Genomic DNA, 13,128 nt, shown 5'->3' on the forward strand with positions numbered 1-13,128 from the left:
TACTGCCGCTACACTAAATGACATCATTTTAAATCCATAACTATCCAATGAAGTTGATATTGTAGCTGTTTTTATTATATCTTTATCTACTCCACCTAATCCTACCATATTACCTGCTGAACATTCTGATAATGCTTCATTTATTCTACCCATCATTAATACTAATTTCTATACTCTAGACTAACAAGGCTTACTTCATGTTTTTGTATTTCCATTTTCATCTATATATTCCGATAATATTTTTCCTTTTTCATCTCTATTAGGTGGTATATACCCTGGTTGTAATATCTAAATATGCTATCCACTTTTTATCTTTCCACTAAATACTCTTCCAAATGCATAAAATTTACCCGGTTCTGATGTAGGTATCATTTTAGATATAAATAACATTAACGGACCATTCTAATCACATTTTTTAATAGCTGTTGCATATTCATCATTTAAATCACCTGTATATAATATATCTGTTCTATACGGCTATGCTTCTATTGGACTCGGTAATTTTTCTATTATCATTTTAGATAATGTATCTCCTGCTGGTAATCATTCACTCATTATATATTTAAGTTTATCTTTTAATTTTTTATAATTATTATGCATTTCAGGTTTTCATTTAATTCCAAGTTTAGATAATAAATTATTAAGTTTAGTTTTATCTGTTGCATTTTCACTCATTGCTAATTCATGTATTGTTCTTATAGGTTTTATAAAAAAATAACAAAATGTTCTTACCATACCCTGTTTCATTATTTTTGACTATTCTTTTGTTGTAGGGTTAATAAAATTATCTCCTCATAATTTACTTAATTTTGGCATTTTTGTTATTTTAGAATTTTTAAGATAATTATTATAGTAAAAATTATCTATTGTAAATGCTCATGCTTGTAACCCTGATCCAAATGCTACTGTACATTCATCAGGTGAAACATATAAATTATCCATAGATTTATCGCCATATGTCTATATTATAACATTAACATTTTCTATTACTTTTCTAAATGTTTTATAAATCTATTCATCTTCCATCTACATTTCTAAAAAAATTCTATCATATTTATTAAGAAAAAGTATAGGTCTAACTTTTTCACATAAAGACTATCTTAATACAGTTTCAGTCTATGTAGATACACCTTCTACACAATCTACTACTACTAAAGAACCATCACTAATACGTAATGCAGCTGTAACTTCTGATGAAAAATCTACGTGTCCAGGACTATCTATTAAATTTATTAAAAATTTTTCCTTTTTTTTCTTCAAATATTTTTTGATGATCAAATAATAAAGAGATCGAAGTAGATTTAATAGTAATTGCTCTTTCTTGTTCATCTGCTCTAGTATCCATAAATCTACTTTCACCTGATTTGGCTTTAGATATAATACCAGCTTTACTTACAAGACTATCTGTTAATGTTGATTTACCATGATCAACATGTGCAATAACACACATATTTCTAATTTTTTCAGGAAAATTACTTAATTTTCTAACATCTTCTGTTGTAAAATTAACCATTTTTAAATTTATGTTTTTATAAAGTTGATAAAAATATTTAGTTATATGATAAAGAAAAATTATTTTAGACAATATATAAAATATAGAGATTATATAAATTTATTCAATAAAATTATATCATTTAATATAAAAAATATTATATGTAATAAATAGGTTGTACCTGGATTAGTATTATGAAGAGAAGATTTTCATATTAAAGAAGAAATATTTTATAAATAGATATTAAAAAAAATAAAACAATTAATTAATGATATAAAATATGAAATATATGAACAATTAAAAGATTATACAAATATATGAGAAAATATGAATATTTTTATAACAGGATTAAGAGATTAGAAAGATTTATGTATGAAAATAAAAAATGAAATAGATATAGATATAGAAAAGAATGGATTAAATAGTACTAAATATTATTGTAAAAAACATTCTAGTGTTGATAAAATTGTTGAAAAAAACAATATTATTAATTTAGTAGAGAATAAAAACAATCAAGATATAAAAGAAAAAAATATAATAGATTTTAGAGGAAATATTAATACATTAATAAATATAAAACCATTTATTTTATAGAGAAAAATGAATTTTAATAATAATATACTTAAGGAAGAAATTACAGAGTTAATAAATAATTTATGAAATAAAATTAAAAGAAAAAAATAGATATGAGAACAGGGATAGACTAATACAAAAAGATATATAATAAATAAGGTTAATATATAGAATTATAATATGAACATTAAAGAAGAAATTAATTTAGATATGGATACAATTATGAGAAAATAGAAATAGATATATGAAAAATTATTAAAAAACAATGAATTAATAAAATATTTTAATAAATTACGTAATTTACCTATAAAAGATATTATTAAAAAATGTAATATTAAGACATGAGAATATGTAATATTATATTATAATACAAAAAATAATTAATAAATTTTTATAGAAATAAAATAATAATAATTTTGTGTTTAATAATAACAACAAATTTATGTCAAATGGTGATATTGACTGATGACAGATAGTAATATCAATAATACTTTTTTTATCATCAATGATAGTATCAGGATTAATGGCAGCAGTTTTATCCATAGATAAGATATAGATATAGATGATGTTAAAAGATGAAAATAAAAATCAAAGAAATATAGCAAAAAAGATTAAATATATAATATATAATAAAACAAATACAATGGTATCTTTATTATTAAGTAATGCTATTATTACGGGATTTTGTTCTAATATAATTAAAGATTTATTTTCTGATAAATATTTTATATTAGTTACAATATTAGTAACTTTATTAGGAGAGATAATACCTCAAGTTTTATTTTTAAAAAATCCATTATTTTTAGTTAATTATTTATATTATTTTATATTATTATTAATTATAATAACATCAATAATTTCTATACCATTATCAATGATTTTAGATTTTATATTAAGTCATAATAGGAATAGAAAAGATAGATAGTATTTATAGACTAAGGAAGAATTAAAAGAATTTTTAAGAACATATACAAGTAATGATTATCTTAAAAAAACAGAATTAAAAATGTTATTTTCTGTATTAGATATTTCTTTATTAAAAGCAAAAGATGTAATGGTAAAATATAATGAAGTTATTATGATAAATTAGGATAGAAAAATAGATAAGGATTTACTTTTAGAATTATATTATGAAGGATGTTCAAGATTACCTGTATATGATGATGAGAAAAATATAGTAGGTATATTATTTATTAAAGATTTATTGCTTATATTGAGTTAGAATATTGAAACTTTTTATGTTAAAGATATAATAGATTTATTTGATAGATAGTTTATATGTGTAAAGGAGAATGATTTTATAGAAACTATATTAAGAATATTTTGTATAGGAAAAACGCATATGGCATTGGTTAAAGATAGAAGTAAATATATAGGATTAATTACATTAGAAGATATAATAGAGAAAATATTATAGATAGATATAAAGGATGAAACAGAATTAGAATCAAATTTATATCATGGATTTGTTCCTATTATTACAGGATAGACAATTAATAAAACAAATGTAGTAGTAGATACAAGAAAATTATATAAAAAGAAGAGAGAAACAATATTATATAAGATAGAAGGATAGGAAATGAGATTAGTATAGTTTTTATTATCTAAATATATACCAAAAAAATTAGTATGAAATGATTTAAGAAAATTAGTATGTTCATCACATTGATAGGAATTAGTATTTAATGATATAGAAAGTTTATTAATGATAGAAGATAATGGAAGATATCTATATAAAAAAGGATAGAAATCAAAATATTGTAGTATAGTAGTATAGGGAGATATAATAATAGAAAAAGAAGATAAAAAAGGAAGTAATATAGAAATGATCAGTATTAGGAAGTGAAATATTTTCTAATAAATATTATATAAGTGATTACGATGTTTATATAAGTAGTAAAAATTGTAGATTGTTACGTATTAACAGAGATTCATATTTAAACATAATTAATTAATTTTTTATAAATTTATGTTTTTCTTATACTATTATAAATATATGTTATAATAATATTTATTTATATAGAGCTTGTTACTTCTTATATATAGAAATATATTTATTATCTTATTGAACTAATGTATATTATTGATATAGTCATTTATTTTGGTTTGATTTAGAGTATAATTTTTATTATGAAAAATTATATAGTAAATAATGATATTTTATTTAGATATATGGTATATATTATATATATTTTTATATAAATTAGTTAATTATAGTAATATTCAATGGTATTAATTATTAAAAATTAAATTAAATTTACTATAACTATAATTTAGATAAATAATATAATTTTTAATTAATTTATTTATCAATTATTATATTTTTCTTACTGTAAATATTATTAATATAATTTATAATAAATTTTTTATTAAATATTCTTATTAGTATATTTAATTTTAGTAGTTTTTTTATTAACATAAGTATTTATTATTTTCAAATTACTACTATAATAGATATAATTTTATTAATTTAGATTTTTTTATAAAATTATAATAAAAATTTATATTTTTATAATATTTATTTTTATTATATAGAATTTTTTTGTAATTTTTTATTTTTTAATTCATTTTTTAAAAAAATTAATTTAAATTTTAAGTGGCTTAACTTAACTTAAATTTAATTATATCTTAAATAGTAGAGATGATATAGATAATCTTATTTTTATTTTGATTTTTAAAAATATTTCATTATTATTATTATTATACTTATATATTATTTTAATGACATTTTCTTAAAATTTTCTTTATATAAATATTTATTTTTAATATTTAATATTTAAATTTAAATGATATATTTATAAATACTTAAATATGGTATTTAAACATATTATATTAATATTACATATAATCTATAATGAATAATTTTATAATTATCATTTGTTTTTATTACTATATTATTATGAATATTTATATATATTTTTAATCAGATAAAGCACATTATAATAATAATATATTTTAAAAATTTAATAATCTGATTATTATGTCTTTATTTTTAGGTTCAATATTCTATTTTATTTTTATGAAATTAATTATATATTTTTCTTTTTATTAATTTATTTAATTTCCAAAAAGACTATATAATTTATTTTAAATCTAGACTTATTAAGATTTATTCTATATAATAATTTATATAATAGAAATAAAAAATTTATATTATAAAAAAATTATTATATATAGATCTTATATCTTATAAGTCTCTATTTTAAATTTTTGTATCTAAAAATAGTATTTTATTAAATTTCATATTGAACTTTAGTTTTTTAAATATTTCTTTATATGATTTTAATTTTTTATATTTAAATAAGAAATATATTAAAATATTTTAGTATTTACATTTTGATCTATATAGTTAAGTAACTATAAATAATCTATTAAGACATATTTAAATATTTCATCTATATAATAATATTTAATTTCTAATATTTTTTTAGATACATTATTATTATAAAATTTTACTTATTATATATTTGTTATTTTTAAGTTTATTATCTTTTTTTTATTATTTTAATTAAATTTAAATTATTATAATTAATTCTTTTTTATTCTTAAAAATATATATTCATAATTAATTCTAGTTAAAATATTAATTTGTGTTATATTATCTTAATTTTAATATTTCAATTATTTTTTTTAAAATTTATATTTTTTTTGTAAAATTAACTTTTTAAATAGATATTATCTCTTTTTATTTCATTAAATTGTCTTTAGAATAAATTTTTAAAAAATTTATTTAATAAAATGATATAGATATTATAATCATTATTATAAAAAATAATATTTAATTTTTATTAAATATCCGAAACATTAAACTAAAAAAAATAAAATGAATATTATATTAATTTTATTATACTGTCTAATACTATTTGATTCCATAAAAAATACATAGAATATATTAATTAAATATAATACAGAATTAAAATCTTATATTGAATAGTATTATGAATTATTATTTATTATTAATAAATCAATAAATAATAAAATAGATGAAAATAAAATAAATAAAAATATTAATGAAATTTTTAAATTTTGATATTCACCTACTTATTTACTTTTTAATAATATACATTTAATTATAAACCATATATTTTTATATATGGAAAATCAAATAAATAATAATATAAAAGAAAAATTAAGAAAAATTCTTAAAAAAATGCAAATAAATATATATTCAAATAATTCTATATATAATGATTATAATAAAATAAAAAATATAGATGATTATAATAATTATATTACTTTATTCAATAATATGATATCTGAAATATGTACAAATATAGAATATATCCTAATAAAATTAGATTTTCAAAATATATTAGAAAAACAAATGATAAAATATAGAATATTAAGTGAAAAATATAAAGATGAATTAGATTTGTTTAATTTAATATCTATTATTCCAAACTCTATATATATTGATTTAAATATTTTTAATCAAATAATGTTATTTTTAAAAAATTATACATGTTGATTTTATATAATAAATGAATATTTAAAAAATGAAATAACAATAAAATTTAACTAGCATATACAAAAAAATTTATTACATGTTACTTCAACTTATCGTTTATATTTAGATACTATATATAAACTAAAACTAAAACTAAAAATATATATTAAAGAAATAAAATCTAATAATGATATATTAAAAGAAAATATTATACCAGCTTTTAATAAATAGTTTAATCATTGAACTAATAATAATAATAGTATATTCTTTTCATATAAAAATATAAAAACTTTAGAAGAATATAATATAAATATGAAAAAATTTAAAAATGAAATGTATATTATGAATAATATTATAAATAATATCATAATCTATTTTAAATTAGAAGAATATATAGAAATATGAATAAACGATATATATATTATTAGAAATAATATGAAAAATAATAATTCAATAGAATATATAGAAATTGATTATGGTTATGAAGAAATATATAATTTTAATAATGAAGATCAATATGATAATAGTCCTAATTCACTCTTAACAAATAATGATAAAATACTATACGCAGATGTAGAATTTAATAATATAAAAATATATAATAATAATAATATAAAATATATAAATGATTATATAAATGATTATATCGAAAAAAATAAATGATATAAAGTACTAATATATCAAATTCTTATTTCTATCATGATAATTTTTATTATAATTATTATAATTATTGTAATTATTATGCTATGTATAAAAAATATAATTAAATATTTTTTATAATTCCATATTATTTTTATACTTTTAATTTCTATTTTATATAAAATATTATATAAAAAATGTTGATTCTATAAAAATAAATACATAAATTTAAAAATTATTCTATATTAAATAAATTCTATAACCCTAAATTATTTTTTAATTATAATAAATATTTTTAATATTATAATATCTAAAAAATAATCTAATAAATTTTTTTCCTTCTTTTTACTATATTATTTCATTATTATTTAAAATATTAAACCTTATCTTATCCTAATAATACCCTGAAAGTATAAAAAAATAAAGATTAAAAAATAAAGATTAAAAAATTTAATTAAAGAAATTAATTAAAGAAATTAAAAAATAACCTATATTATTTTAATATATATTATTAAAATATTTTTTAAAAATTCTAAAATTATTAAAATTCTAATTTAATTATTTTTAAAAATTTAAATTAATATATTTTGTAAATGAACTATATACGGAAAATACTTAAAATGATATTTTATAATTTATTATCAAATATATACAAAAAATTATTTTGTGTTATAAAAATATAAAAATAAATAAAATAAAATATGTGTCCAAAAATAAAAATTACAAAAGAAAAAATTGAAATATATTGTTATTGCTGTAAAATAACAAAAGGAATTACATTAAACTGTATTAATTGCAATTTTTGATATCATAGAAAATGTGTTAATGTTGTTCAATTTACAAAAAATGAATATATTTGAATATGCCCTAATTGTCAACGTGATATGACTATAAAAAATAAAAAAATTGAAAACAAAAAATAGAAAATAGAAAATAATCCCGAAAAATTAAAAAAATTAGATTATATAATAGAATCAAGTAAAGATATAATAAATAATATAAATAATTCTAGCACAAGTCGATATAATTATATAGAGATATTTTTATTTTTACAAAAAATAGAATGCAAAAATATTATTAATAGAAAAGAAAAAAATATATTAATAAAATTTATAATATCTAAATCCATTTCTTCTATTGATAATAAAATTCCTATTTTTAATTTATTATTATCTCTTTCCGATATATATAAAGAAGATCATTTAATTTATGTTAAATCCATAATTGATATTATATTAAAAATATTAAAATAAAATATTAACTTAAATTTAATTTTAATTTTTTAAAAAATATTTGTTTCCTTTAAAAATAATAAAAATAATAAAATATCCTCGGAAAATATTTTTTATAATGTGATTCATTAACTGAAATAGAGATGTTGATCAATTGCTAAAAGATGATAAAGTTAAAGTTATTAATAATTTTGATTGAATAAAAAAACAAAATATACATGAATTAACATCCATAAAATTAATTAATAAAAAAGTAATGTATGAAATAACTAATATAAAAAGTATCCTTAGAAAATACTCTTCAACTTGAAATTCTATACATAGATTAAATGCTATATACGAATTGTTTTACTTTCATATTCTAGGATTCGATGTTGAATTTGCCGCTATAGATATACTTAAATTAATTTCCGTAGAAAAATATCAAAATAAAAAAATAGGTTATCAAGTTTTACCAATAATATTAGAATCCGATAATGAATTACTCCCCCTAATTATCCATCAATTAATAAAAGATATCTCTAATTTTGATTTAGAAATTAAAAAAATAGCTCTCTTCTCCTTAAATAATACTAATAATAAAATTTTATTCTATGAAATATCAAATAAAATATTATACGAAATAATGAAAAATGAAAAAATACCTAAAATATTTCTATTAACTTTAGTTAAATTAATAGATATAATCCCAGAATCAATAGATTCTATAACTCAAATATTGTTTAATAGCTGCTGACACGATGAAAATACTATTCCCTTTTTATTAATTTCTAATAAAATAATCGATTCCTTAATAAAAATATAAAAAATAATAAAATAAATGAAAAATATATTTTCTATATATCAAATCAATTTAATGAAATATTAATAACTCAATTCCTCTCCAATAAAAAAGAAATAAATAATCCAGATAAATTATTACTAATAGTAAAATTATTAGAATTTTTTAGAAAATTGTTAATACTATATAGCGAATTATTAAAACATTTTAATATTAATATAAATGATGATATAAAAAATACTATACTATATATCTTAATTTATAAAAATGAAACTATTACAAATTTTTTCTGTATAATACTATCCTCATATTCAAATAATACTAATCAAAATGTAATAATATACGAAACAATAAAAACAATTTTTATCTTCCTAAATATAGTATTACAATATAAAAAAACAAATGAAATCAAAACAAAATCAAAACAAAATCAAAAATTAATAAATAATACTGTCAACGTTCTTCAATTATTTTTTACTAAAATTGATGAAAAAATAAGCCCCTCCCTATTCATACAATTACTAAATCAATTGTCAAATTATACATATAATAAAATATTCTCTTCCATAAAATATACAAACTCAATCCTAGATATGCTAGAAATTCCTAATAATTTTTTAAAATTTAAAATTATTGATCTAATTACAAAAATTATAAAAATTAATAATTATCAAGATATAATAATAAAATTAACATCCGTTTTATTAATTCATCTTAGAAAACAAGATAATTTACAATACTACGATAAAAATACTTATAATCTTTTAGTAAAATTATATAAAAAAATTATTCATTGCCTCCTATTATACATAGAATTAGATCCAAAATGAACCTATAATATTCTAATAAAATTATTCGATTTTCTTTATAAATATAATTATTTAAAAAATTATAAAAAATTTCAAAATTTAATATCCCCCTTACAATTAAATCAATTCATATTTCATTTTCAAAATAATATAATAATAAATTATATTATTACTATCTTAACTAAAAAACATATAAATTATCTATTATGAATAAATCCTGAAATTCTTATAATCTCCCTACATATAATAAATAATAATGAAGAAATTAAAAATAATAATGAACTCAATAAAATAATTATTAATATACATAATATATTATTAAATACTTCAAATTCTTATAATTCATATATAAAAATAATAAAATATCAATTATACATATATATTAAAAAAATTAATTTTTAAAAATTATTAATTTATTTTTTTTAAAAAATACTTTTATTATTAATTAATCCTTATTTTTTTAATACCGTTATCTAAAATAATTACAACTCCATCCTTCTTTATACTATTAGGCGCCGTATAAAGTATAATATTAACTCTCCTATCTAATAAATAATATAATTTATTAATTCCAATAGATAATTCATCTCATACTTTCTTTTTTATCTATGAAAATATTATCTTTTTATTAATAGATTCTTTTAATATTTTTATTATTTCCTCTAATAAATTATACTAATTTTTATTACCCATACTATACTTAAATTTGTTAAAATTTTTCATACTATTTATAATATAAGAATCATTACACATAATAGGAAATAAATCATAAATATCATCCTTCTAATATCATGGCTTTATCTAATTTTTTATATAATAATTAAAAATAGACATCGTAGCTTTCGCATCCTCCACACTACAATGCCCATATTTATTCTAAATAATTAAATTTAAATATTTTTCTGATAATTTCTTTAATGAAATTTTCTACTTCTATATTATACTAGATATATCTATAATCTTTTCATGATATATTTTTAATACCCCAAAATCTATATTTAATGTATGCCCTACTATCACCGTATCCTTCCCTATTATCTAACTTAATTTTCTCTATATACCATTTAAATCCATCTTTATATTTTTTAACATCTTCTCATTTATTCCACTATACCTAGTAACATAATTAGTTATCTTATTTTTAGGCTTAACTAATTCATCCATTATTACTCTCATCTTCCTATCAACTATACTAATTCTAGCTAATTCAGATCCTCATTCTGTTAATACCATTTCACAATCTAACGCTATTATATCAAATTTATTATTACCTCTATTATATTTCTTATTATTTTTATTATATTTCTTAAATAATTCCTTAGGTAATAAATAATCCTCAATAAACATCTTCTTCTTAATTCCATTAAAATAAATATCACTTTTAACATCTAATTTATATACATATTTCTAAAAATTTTTTATAATATTAATATCTATATCCTCAAATCATAAATTTTTTAATTCTATTACTATCATATCCTTAACTGTCTTCATTTTATCATTTATAATTCTATATAAATCGTGATATGTTAATTCTTTATTCATAAATATAAATAATAAATACAACACAAAGAATTGTAAAAAATAATGAAACATAGACCAATAATATGAACCTTTTTTATTTGTACTTTAGTCATTGTATTATATACTTTAATATTGATATATAATCTATCATTAATCCATAAAAATATAAACCTATACGAATATCGTCGTACATATATTTTTATAAGCTGCGTTTTATTTAGCGCATATATTCCTTTACTATTCCCTTATCTATTTGTTTTTAATTATACTCTTATTAATATATTTTCAATCATATTTAATATTTTTTTATTTTCATTCTTGTTAATTTTTCTTATCTTTTAGATATATTTTTATTAGAATATAAAAAATGAAAAAAATTTATATATTTCAGGTTTGAAATTTAAAAGATATAATGAATTTAATTATCTAATAGAATATCATTTTAATTGCTGTAGCTGAAATAATTTAAAAGATATCACCCAAATATTTTTAAAAAATTGTAATAATTTTATTACCTGTAAAGATAAAATATTATTATTAAAAAATGATATTATATTTAATATTTTTTCAATTATTATATTATTATTTCTATTACATATACTAATCGTATTGTCTTATTTTAATATAAAAATAATAATAATATATTACTATCATGAATTAGACGATGAAAATATATTTAAATAATTTTTTATTTTAAAAAAATATTTAATTTTATTAAAACATTAACATAAACATGACTTCAATATATATAAATGAACTAGAAGAAATTATCGATAAAATAATAAAAAATAAAGAATACACTTTAAAAGATAATGAATATAATATATTCTGAAAAACAATATCTGAAGATATAACAACAAGAGAATTGTTCTTAAAAAAATTAATCGAAACATACGATAAAAACATGTCAAATATTATTAATGATACTAATTTATTTTTTCTTGTAAATTTGCAAATTACTATCACTTATATAGTATTAAATTTTTTATAGAAAAAAGATGTTTGTAATATAATTCATAATATAGAAACAAAAAATACAAAAATTAAAATGTATATAAATGATTATATCGATATCTACTCTAATACTAAATTCTTTAAATTCTTACAATTACTCGTTAAAAAATCTCATACATCCGTACTCGTCTTAAATCTACTCAATGTAAATGGTAATAAACTCATAACAAATTATAATAATACTAATGAATTATTAAAAGAAAAATTTACATATTCTCAAATCGTAGAATTAGAATTTCAAATAAAAATTAATTTTCTCCTAGATATATTCATACTTGATGAATTAGATAAAGAAAATATAATCGATATATTCATTGATCTACTTAAAAAAATTAAATATAAAATATTTAAATCATATTTCTATTCTATCTCCCTTTTCCAATCCATCTGCTATTATACTAATATTATTCTATTCAAATATAAAAAATGCTCAAATATAAAAAATTTAAAAAAAATTTTAAAATTATTTTTTTATATACCTAAACCATACTCAAATATAACTCTTCAAACTCTAAATATTATAAATAAAAAAATAACAATTAAAAAACAATTAAATAAATTATTAAATATGAAAATATTAAACTGAGATACCATAAAAATTAAACCTATTTTCCTTT

The 13,128-nt window shown here is 16.2% G+C and overlaps 1 pseudogene; it reads right to left on the bottom strand.

The window, feature by feature from the left end:
- Positions 1–12: 12 nt before the first annotated feature.
- On the bottom strand, positions 13–1,513 carry LOC125290316 (annotated as a pseudogene).
- Positions 1,514–13,128: the final 11,615 nt, after the last annotated feature.

Source organism: Alosa alosa, unplaced genomic scaffold (assembly GCF_017589495.1).
Source record: "Alosa alosa isolate M-15738 ecotype Scorff River unplaced genomic scaffold, AALO_Geno_1.1 AALO_1.0_unplaced_36, whole genome shotgun sequence".
NCBI classification, from domain to species: Eukaryota; Metazoa; Chordata; class Actinopteri; order Clupeiformes; family Clupeidae; genus Alosa; species Alosa alosa.